We start from the raw sequence: 11151 nt of genomic DNA on the forward strand, positions 1-11151 counted from the left end.
TGTTTCTCTGGAAGGCGATAGTTCTACATAAGCATGCCATTTGAATTATTCCTAAAACATCATTTCAAAAAATCATTACAAATATTTTAAATTCAGATTCGATTTTGAAAAATGTGAAGATGCTATACTTCCTGAGTCAAATAAAATTTTACTATGAATATGGCTAATGCATTGTAACCTCATTTGCTTTCTAGGCAAGTACCAATCTGTATATTTTCTTAATTTTAATTTTTCATCTTGTCACTATCATTATCTAGTCTACCATGTAATTACTTGAAAAATAACCATAGTAGTGTAAATGTGTTATACAGAAGGCTGTAGAAGTTATTTCCTTTCATGTGTAGAAATCGAAAAATAAATGAAATAAATAAAAATTTTACCTAGCCTGACTTATGTCCATCTTATGTGTAGACAGATTTCATAATGACCAAAGCAGAAAAAGAACAACTTCCATGGGTTAGCTTTGGAGGATTCCAGGGAATCAACTTATAATTCTAGAAATGTTTAAGAAAGAATAAAACAATTTTCTGACCTTTCTGTACAAATGCTACCCCAGGGTAACCATTAGTTGATAAAAGTTTATCTTTATAGAGATAGTCTAACTAATAAGTAAAGCAGGCATAATAGAATTAGAAATCACAGTGCTGCAATCTCTAATGAAATAATGGATGCAAACAGAGATCACCAATTATTGCTAAAAGCATTAGGTGAAAAGATGACAGAGAACTTTATAGCATATGATTCAGTCTGGCCACGCCTGACTCCTCTGCTCAGTCTTAGCATCACAGAAAGAAACAACCATAGAGTTTGTGCCTCTGATGAAAGTACACAAAACCGGCCGGGCTCGGTGGCTCAGCCTGTCATCCCGCGCCTTTGGGAGGCTGAGGTGAGTGGATCGCCTAAGCCCGCGGGTTCAAGACCCGCCTGGGCAGCGAGACCTCATCTCTAAAATAAATACAAAAATCAGCCGGGCGTGGTAGCTCGCGCCTGTCATTCCGGCTACTGGGAAGGCGGAGGCGGAAGGATCGCCGGAGCCCAGCAGGTCGAGGCTGCGGTGGCCGCTCCCGGCCATTGCACTCCAGTCTGGGCGACAGAGTGAGACCCCAACTCAAAAAAAAAAACAAAACAGAAAGTACACAAAACCAAAATATTACAAAATATTCTCACCAAAAAACTGAATCTAAATTTGCATGAGTCTCTAGATGTATCAGTTTACAGAAAATATAACAGATGGAGGAATTATTTAAACAACATCAGTGGGATGCAATTAACAAAGTTCAGACGGTGGGAACCCTTACAGGAAAAATGACAAATACATTTTAAGGAAAGGAAAGTGAAAGCGACAGAAACAGAGGAGGAGTCCATCGTTTAAAAATGACAAATACAGCCGGGCTCGGTGGCTCAGCCTGTCATCCCGCGCCTTTGGGAGGCTGAGGTGAGTGGATGGCCTGAGCCCGCGGGTTCGAGACCCGCTGGGCAGCGAGACCTCATCTCTACAATAAATCAAAAAATCAGCCGGGCGTGGTAGCGCATGCCTGTCATTCTGGCTACTCGGAAGGCGGAGGCGGAAGGATGGCCGGAGCCAGCAGGTCGAGGCTGCGGTGGCCGGGAGCAGCCGCTGCCCTCCAGTCTGGGCGACAGAGTGAGACTCCAACTCAAAAAAAATAAAAACATAAAAAAATAAAAAATAAAAAAATGACAAATACATTAAATGTAATATGTGACCCTTATTTGGTTCCTGATTTAAGCAAACTGATTGTAAAAAAAAAAAAAATAGTCCAAGAGCTGCCAAGAAGCTCTTTCCCTACTGAAGGCAAAACCAAGATTACAAGCCCCACTCTTGTTGACTTTTGTTGGCATAAATCTTACAATTAAAGAGGTATACCTTTAGTTAAACTTTCTCCTGAGATAAGCACTCCTAAGTGTCAGCACATTAAACCTGTCAATCACAAACTTAAACAAGTTCATGAGCTTGTTTCCCAAGGGCAGTCCTTAGTGGGGGACCTGAAGCTTGAAAATAATGATTAAAAAAAAACTTCAGGCCAGGCGCAATGGCTCACACCTGTAATCCCAGTACTTTGGGAGGCTGAGGTGAGAGAATTGCCTGAACTCAGGGGTTCGAGACCAGCCTGGGCAACATAGCAAGACTTCATCTCCACAATAAATCAAAAAATTAGCTGGGTATGGAAAGATCACCTGAGCCCAGCAGGTCAAGGCTGCAGGTGCCACTGCACTCCAGCCTGGGCTGCAGATTGAGACTTCGATTCAAAAAATTGTTTTTCCCAGAAAAGAGAACACAATACGAAGACAGAGAAACCTCAGAAATCAACTACAGTAGTCTGTGCTCAGCCACAGTTTTATTTTTGGTAGTTTCAGTTACCCACTGTTAACCACAGTCTGAAATATTAAATGAAAAATCTCAGAAATAAACAACTCATAAGTTTTAAATTGTTCTATTAAAATTTATTTTAAAACTTGATAATTATTCTTTTTTATTATTACTTATTGGTGTTAATAGCTTACTGGGTCTAACTTATAAATTAAAACGTATCATAGGTATGTATGTATAGAAAAAAACTTAGTATATAGAGCATTCAGTACTACCTGTAGTTTCAGGCATTCACTGGGGATCTTGGAACAAATCCCCCTCAGATGAGGGGAGACTACTGTATATATATGAAGAAGTAGCCTAACCCACTTTCCTTTTTAGGATACAGCCTGAAAAGTATATATATCATTTCTACAATTTCTCATTAGTTATAACTTTGCCATGTGGTTACATCCACAAGTAAGGGAACTGGAAAATGTAGTGTTCATTCTGAATAGTCATGTTTCTGGATAAAAAGTTCCCAACTTGGAAGAAGGAAAGAATGCGCAGTAATGGACTATTGGCAGTGTTTGCCAAAACAACTCTAAAAAAAAGCTATGTGAATGGATATCGTAATGATAATGTGTTTCACCACTAAAATACCCAAATACGAGTAATATATCTGTACTTGACGACCTAACATCTGTTCACTCTGTGTCCAGTAATGTCCTCGTTTTTATTTGGGACTCCATTCTTCTTCACTCTCAGTTGACATCGCTCTGCTGGTGTGACTCCTTTCTTGACTCCAGGGTGACTTGTGACCTAGCCCAGCCAACCAGAACATCACATTCCTTGGACAACAATGACTGGTTCAGGAATGGGCACATGACTTCATTGCAGCTACTAGAAAAGCTGACTCTCTTTTAATTCTATAGTCTTCTTGTTACAAGAGCCCTGACCTTGACAAGGTCTTGCCAAGTTTTGTTTTTGTTTTTGTTTTTTTAAGCCCAGGATCCAGTCATATTTGAAGTCTGCTCTACACTGGGGTTTCTTAGTTTACGAAATCCAGTAAACTCTCTCTCTTCTTCTTTCCCTCATGCTTTTTTTCTCTTTACACTTGTTTGAGGTGGGTTTTCTGTAGCCTGCACAGAAAGTATTCTAACAGATATAATTCTGAACATTTCTAAATCTCCAAAATGCAAAATTATATGATAAATAATGAAAATAATCTTCAAAAAACAAACAAGATATTAGTTCATATATTTAAACGAGTGAGCTATTATATAGCAAAGAAATACAAGGCAACATTGGTTTTACTCTATTTAAAGCACTAGTCTGATTATAGGCTTCAAAATACAGTTCAAAATTCTTTTTCATACATTACTAAGTACCATTACTATAGATTCAAAAGCTTAAAAATTGGTCATTATCAAGAATTCAGCCTTAAATTCTTTGTGAAACAAGATAGGGATATAAATAAGTTTAAAAAGTCATCAAGCAATTTCTTTCTCCCTCAAATGACTTCTTTTCAAAAAGGTCAAACTCCCCTTTCCTATGGACTCCATATTCTCATTCCATGCCAGAGTCTCTCTGTCATCCAGGCTGGAGTGCAGTGGCATGCTCATGGCTACTGCAGCCTTGACCTGCTGGGCTCAGGCAGTCCTTTCACCTCAGCCTCCCGCGAAACTGGAACTACAGACATGAGTCACCATGCCTGGCTAATTTTTAAATTTTATTGTATAGACAAGATCTTACAAGTTTCCCAAACTGGTCTCGAATCCTCGGGTTCAGAGCAATCCTTTCGTCTCCACCTCCAAAGTGCTGTCTGTGGTACTTTAAAAGCACTACAATACTTCTTACCACTTAAAGTGAATAAATAATTCAGAGTAAGATAATATCAAATGTATCATAGAACTAATCAAACTTCTTAAGAAGTATCTTCAAAAGAAAATATTGAGGAACAATTTTATGGCTTCTGATATTGTTTCCAATAATGTCGAAACAATGAAAAACAGTCATACTTCATGTTCTCTTTTTGGAAAAGTCCCATTTGATCAACAGGGTGGCTCTGGTGTAAGAATGCCCAGAAAGTTTAGACAGCTCCTGCGGTCTGCCAGATAATAGAATATGAGCTGAAAGGAGCTTAGAGGTCTTCTAGCACATCTTCTTTAGGGAATTACTAGACCCGAATTATCCTAGAAATGAGGGATTTATCTCATTTTAAGGACTGACAGAGAAGGAAATTCCATTCCTTTCTCAGTAATCCATTTCAGTGCATAACAATCCTTACAATAAATTTATGGACTATGCTTTATCCAAATCCTTTGAACTGAAATTTTTCTGTTCTCCATGGAATAGAAAGCTGCTAATGACTGTCATCAGTGTAAGCCCTTCATATATTTGGACTCTGTAATGAAAAGTTCTTTATGATGATTATCATTAGTGCAGTGGTTATCAAGGGACATGTGCCAATTTCTGTAGACTTTGTAGATGCCACAATTGGAGGGAGAATGCTACTGGCATCTAATAAGTAGTGGCCAAACATGTTGCTAAACACCCTACAATGCACAAGACAGTTCTGAGCACATGCATATGCATGTGTGCACACACACATCCCCCCCAAAGAATTATCCCAAAATGTTAAAAGTGTCAAGGTTGATAAACTCTGTTGCCTTTCCTCATATAGTTTTATTTTCCAGACCTTCAGTAATAATTTGAATGTTCTTTGACTCTCCTCTCCAACTTAAATTATTCCACTTAAATTTGAAGCAGTGAATTTCCCATGGGTCTAACCGTTACTGAACACTAAGGACAGATTACTTTGTAATTCCTTCAGTCTGTGATACTTGTTAAGGACTAATCAATGGTGACTATGTCTTGTGTGAAGGTAACAGACACAGAACTCTCTGGGGACATAGCTGACCCACATCAAATGTCGGTAGGCATTTGGATGAACTACTATGGCACACCAAAGTTCTGCCTCAATAAGATTACCAGAATAGCTGAGACTGATAGAAAAGCAGACGGGTTGAGGGTGGTGGGAGGGGAAAGGGAGCTTGAGCTAGAGCCAGAAATCAAAGAGTGACAGAAAAGGAGAGAGGGTGCTGGGCATGGTGGCTCATGCCTGTAATCCCAGTGACTCAAGAGACTGAGGCAGGAGAATTGCTTAAGGCGAGGAGTTCAAGACCAGCCTGGGCAATATCACGAGACCCTTGTCTCCAAGAAAATAAAACAAATCATCCTGATGTGGTGTGGTTGTGTACACCTGTAGTCCACCTTCCTGGGAGGCTAAGGAGGGAAAATTGGTTGAGCTTGGGAGTTTGAGCTTAGAGTGAGCCATGATCATATCACTGTACTGCAGCCTGGGTGGCAGAGCAAGAACTCCATTTAAAAAAAATGAAATAGGCCAAGCTCGGTGGCTCAAGCCTGTAATCCTAGCACTTTGGGAGGCCAAGTTGAGGGGAGTGCCTAGACCACAAGTTCAAGAACAGCCTGGGCAACTTGGCGAGACCCCATCTCTACAGTAAATCTAAATCAAAAAATTAGCTGGGTGTGGTAGCACATGCCTGTATTTCCAGCTACTTGGAAGGCTGAGGTGGAAGGATTGCCTGAGCCCAGCAGGGCGAGGCTGTGGTACCCATGAGTGTGCCACGGCACTCCAGCCTGGGCGACAGAGTGAGATTCCAACACATAAATAAATACATATACATATACATATACATATATATATATATATATATATATATATATATATACACACACACACACACACACACATACATATATATATATATAAATAAGTAAAACAGAAAGGGAAATTTCCCGAGACTTCCTCTTACAACTCTCAGGAAAGGCAACCAAAGAAAGCAGCTCAGGTATGTTTCACTGTGGCCTAAGGACACATATTTGAGACAACTTTTGGTGATTTTATAAACATCTGTAACTTTTCTAATTGTGTTTATTTTTGATCCTGTTTTCGCAATAATATAGACCAATGAAAACCATTTACACACAAAGGCTTGTAAGCCTGCTTCAAAGAGAGCGGAAGCAGGACAGGCACAATAGCTCATACCTGTAATTCTAGCACTTTTGGAGACCAAGGTGGGAGGATGGCTTGAGCCCAGTAGTTCAAAACCAGTCTGGGCAACATAGCAAACCCTTGTCTCTACAAAAAATACAAAAATTCGCTGGGCATTGTGGTGTGCGCCAGCTACTCCAGAGGCTGATGCTGTAGGAGAGGCTAAGCCCAGGAGGTTGAAGCTGCAGTGAGCTGGGATTGTGCCACTGCATTCCAGCCTGGGCCACAGAGTGAGACCCTGTCTCAAAAAAACAAAAACAAAAACGCAGTCCCCTTTGAGGTAAACCTTAAAAAAAAAAATTGGGGGAAGCACAATAGAACTGGTCATAGTTAGGAAGAAAAGCAATTTGGGAAAGTCCCTGAGATCTGCAAGATAAAATTTGAGAACCATGAAGAGCTAATGCTGGGGTTGGAAAAAGTGCTTCAAGTCTTCAAAGATGGATGCTAAGTTCTGCTCTATGTAGCGCCTCACTCATGAGAGGATTTAATACATGGTTTTCTGATTTTGATTAGCATTTTGCTTCTAACTACTGCTCTTAAATTCAAATTATAGCTTTCTAGAGGATAAAAAAAAGATGAAGAAATGTGCTGAGGTTTGCAAAGAGATCAAATAACCATTTCATTCTAAAACCATAGATTCTACCATTTGTTGGGGTTTCATGCCAGGTTTGACATCATTTCTCATGCTTGATGTCTACAGACAAATATTCACATTGGAAAGATTGAATCAAAATCATTTGGTTGGTTTGAGCTTTGCAAGGAATATATAACATGTTCCTTGAAATTACAGTTCCAAGTTTGCTTTTATATTTACATGACTCATAAAGACTGTATTTGCACACTATCCACTTAGCATGAAAGATGATCTGGATGCATATAAAAATAATTAATTTCAAATGTATGTAAGGAGAAGATGGCAGCTTAATGTCTCACATTTTCTCTACTTTCAACCCCATCCTAACTTCATCTGCTGGAGTCAGTCAGTTGGCAGGGGGCAACTGGAAGGTGAGAATCATAGACCTGGTGTCATAGCTTCTTCACGATGGGCAGGACAGGAACTGGGCATCAGGATGGGAAAATCTTGACAAGAAGCCTTAAAAATGTTGGTTTCTGGCAGTTGGACACTCTGATGCTGCCATAATAGTTGGCCTACCAGAAAGATGATTTCTGCCCTGTTTAAGTGTACCTATTTTTCCTGACTGCAGCATCTGGGGAAGGCCAGGAGAACTTGAGGAGATCAGAAAGCAGAGGGGCTCCCCTCCTTCCCTTCTGAGAACCTGTCTGCTACTATACATGAGACAATCAGAGACAACTGTCTTTCTACCCTCTTAGGACATTTAAGCTACTCTCGAGGTACCCAAAATCAGAAAGAGAAAGAGCAAACTGAACCATCAGAGTAAGTCTCTTATGAAACAGAGTTGCTGGAACTCTGCTAGAAGCAACTCTTATGAAACAGAGTTGCCGGAAGAGGCAGATGACAACATGTATAGCAAGAAAAAAAATTAATAAGAACATTAAGGAGATCTAAATGAGGCACAGAAGAGATTCCCTGGAGATAAATAGAACCATGATTTTCAAACTAAAAATTAATAATAAAACAAAGGCCATTGTTGATACTCAAATTAGAAGCCTAGAAAATCCAATGAAATAAATATCTCAACTAACAGAACAAAAATATAGGGAGATAGAAATTATAACCAAAAAAAGATAAGTTTGGAGACAATAGATTCTAGAAGGAGGAAAAAGAGCAGATAGAGGATAAATAATAATAGAAGAAAATGTGTTGAAGAGAGATCTTCAAAAGGCTAAGTTCAAGGCATAATTAACAAGAAGCATAACTAGGCACATGCTGGCAAAATTTTTAAACTTCAATATAAAGAGAAAATCTTACAAGTTTCTGGGGGGAAAATGAAAAAGCTACAAAGAAAAGAAATTAAACAGGCATTTGCTTTGTCTTCAAATTTGAAGGCTAGAAGAAAATGGAGCAAACTCTAAAAACTACTGACAGAAAAGGACTACAATCCACGAATTCTTTATCCAAGCAAGTTATTATTTACCTGTCAGTATGAATGAAAGATATTTATAAATATACAAGGATTCAGAGAATATATCACAGACATACCACCAGTTGATGAAAAACTTAAATAGCAAATTGATCTGAATATAACTTCTATATATACATGTGCTCTTTCTCTCTATATGCATATTTATATATAATAGATTATAAGTGTTCTCATCACAAAAAAATAAGTATGTGAGGTAATGCATATGTTAATTAGCTCAATTTATCCATTATACAATGTATAAATATTTCAGAACATCATGTTGTACATCAAAATGTATACAATTTTATTTATCAATTACAATCTTTAAAAAATTATGATATATGCACTCTATGGAATACCACTCAGCAATAAAAATGAACATATTATTGATAAATGCAACAACTTGGGTGAATCACCATGGAATTATGCTGAAGGAAAAAAGCCCCAAATCCAAAAGGTTACATACTATATAATTCCATTTATATGACATTTCTGAAGTGACAAACTTTTAGAAATGGAGAACAGTTTAGTGGTTGTCAAGGTTAAGGACAGGGATAGGGTGATGGGTATCATCATAAAGTACAAAATAAAAGAAGATTGTGGCAATGAAACTTTTCAGTATCTTGACTATGATGATGGATACATAACTTTACACACAGAATAATATTGTACAGAACTAAATACACACACACACACACACACACACACACACACACACACAAATTAATACAAGTCAGTAGGCCAGGTGTGGTGGCTCACGCCTGTAATCCCAGCACTTTGGGAGGCAGAGGCGAAAGGATTGCCTGAGCCCAGAAGTTCAAGAACAGCCTGGGCAAAATGAAGAGACCTCATCTCTACAATAAATCAAAAAATTAGCCAGGAGTGGTGGCATGTGCCTGTAGTTCCAGCTACTTGGAAAGCTGAGGTGGAAGGATCGCCTAAGCCCAGCAGGTCAAGACTGTGGTGGCTGTGAGTGTTCCACTGCACTTCAGCCTGGGCAACAGAATGAGACTCCTACTCAAAAAACCAAACAAATAAAAAACAAAAAACAAACTAAGTAAAACTGGGAAAATCTGAATAAAATTGGTGGATCGTACAATGTCGATACCCTGGTTTTGATATTGTATAGTTTTTCACAGTGTTACCACTACCAATTAACATTACTGCGTAAAAGGTACAATAAATTTATTTTTATTATTATTTATGACTACATTTAATCTATAATTGTCTCCATTAAAATTTCAAAAAAAAACTTCTGAATTTTTAAAATATTTCTAAGGGCACTAAAAATGAAAGAAATAGATACCATCTGTTATTAGAGATATATCACTAAATGTAGACTAATCATTATCTATCTGGGAAAAAATGCAATCAGACCCTATGCTATATCATGAAAATTATACTATATAAATAGTAGGGGAAAAGGAGATATTAGCTTTGTCTTATATATATATGTTTGTACCATGTTACTTTACTTGTTATTAGGAGCATGGGTTACTGCTGTAATGTTCAAAAAAATCAAATAAAAATTATTTTAAAAGTCAAGTCCAAATTTTTCCATATAATACCTCAGATCTTTACCACAATCTCCTTGGAGAGCACATATCAAAGAGGAATATGCTAAATTTTCATTTTGGAGACAATATACAGGCATTATTGGCTTAAAATGAATTTATTTTTAAAAATATAAGTTAGAGCTGGGCATGGTGGCTGTAATCCTAGCACTATGGGAGGTGGAGGCAAGAGGATTCCTCGAGCCCACGGGTTCAAGACCAGCTTGGGCAACATGGTAAGACCTCGTCTCTATAGTAAATTAAAAAAAATTAGCCGAGTGTGGTGGTGTGTGCCTATAGTTCCGGCCACTTGGAAGGCTGAGAATAAAGGATTGTCTGAGCCTAGCAACTTGAGGCTGTGGCGGCCATGAGCATGCACTCTAGCCTGGGCGACAGAGTGAGACTCCAACAACAACAATAACAACCATATATATATATATGTATGTATATGTATATGTGTGTGTGTATATATATGTATATACATAACTTAGAAATAAAATAATGCTCAAATTTAAGTGCAGAAGTATGTATGTAAACCCATTTCTAAAGAATATTAGGTCACAACTGATAGAAAACAAAGCAAAACAATGATCCCTGATGCAAAGCAAGAAAGAGATAAACTAGCCGGGCTCGGTGACTCAGCCTGTAATCCCACGCCTTTGGGAGGCTGAGGTGAGTGGATTGCCTGAGCCCGCGGGTTCGAGACCCGCCTGGGTAGCGAGACCTCATCTCTACAATAAATCAAAAAAAAATTAGCTGGGCGTGGTAGCACGCACCTGTAATTCCAGCTACTCGGAAGGCTGAGGCGGAAGGATCGCCGGAGCCCAGCAGGTCGAGGCTGTGGTGGCCAGGAGCAGCCACTGCACTCCAGTCTGGGTGACAGAGTGAGACTCCAACTCAAAAAAAAAAAAAAAAGAAAAGAAAGAGATAAACTGACTCAATGTGGCTGGAAATATGATGCTGTCCGTGACCCAGAACTGCAGCCATTCATACCTGTGAGCACTTCTTACAGTTGAGTTCAGGTAACCAAAACACAAAGTAACAAGCCAAAGTCATCATTTAAGATGGGTTTGCTGAGGCACATGGGAAGACCACCAGGGCCCTAGGCAAATCAAAAAACAGAAGAACTTAAGTTGTTCTCTTTCCTCATGTCTTCCCCTTCCTCAG

General features: G+C 38.8%; 1 protein-coding gene across 1 annotated transcript in view; it reads right to left on the reverse strand.

Annotated features, from left to right (window-relative positions):
- The window catches only part of DDX59 (DEAD-box helicase 59), a 59013-nt gene extending 49728 nt beyond the window's left edge, over positions 1-9285 (reverse strand). The window contains exon 1 of the mRNA XM_008067108.2: positions 9191-9285. The gene's annotated coding sequence lies outside the window, so the exon portion shown is untranslated. The remainder of the gene's footprint in view (positions 1-9190) is intronic.
- Between the last annotated feature and the right edge of the window lie 1866 nt (positions 9286-11151).

This window comes from Carlito syrichta, unplaced genomic scaffold, assembly GCF_000164805.1.
Source record: "Carlito syrichta isolate Samal-C Ts95f unplaced genomic scaffold, Tarsius_syrichta-2.0.1 Scaffold309294, whole genome shotgun sequence".
NCBI lineage: Eukaryota > Metazoa > Chordata > Mammalia > Primates > Tarsiidae > Carlito > Carlito syrichta.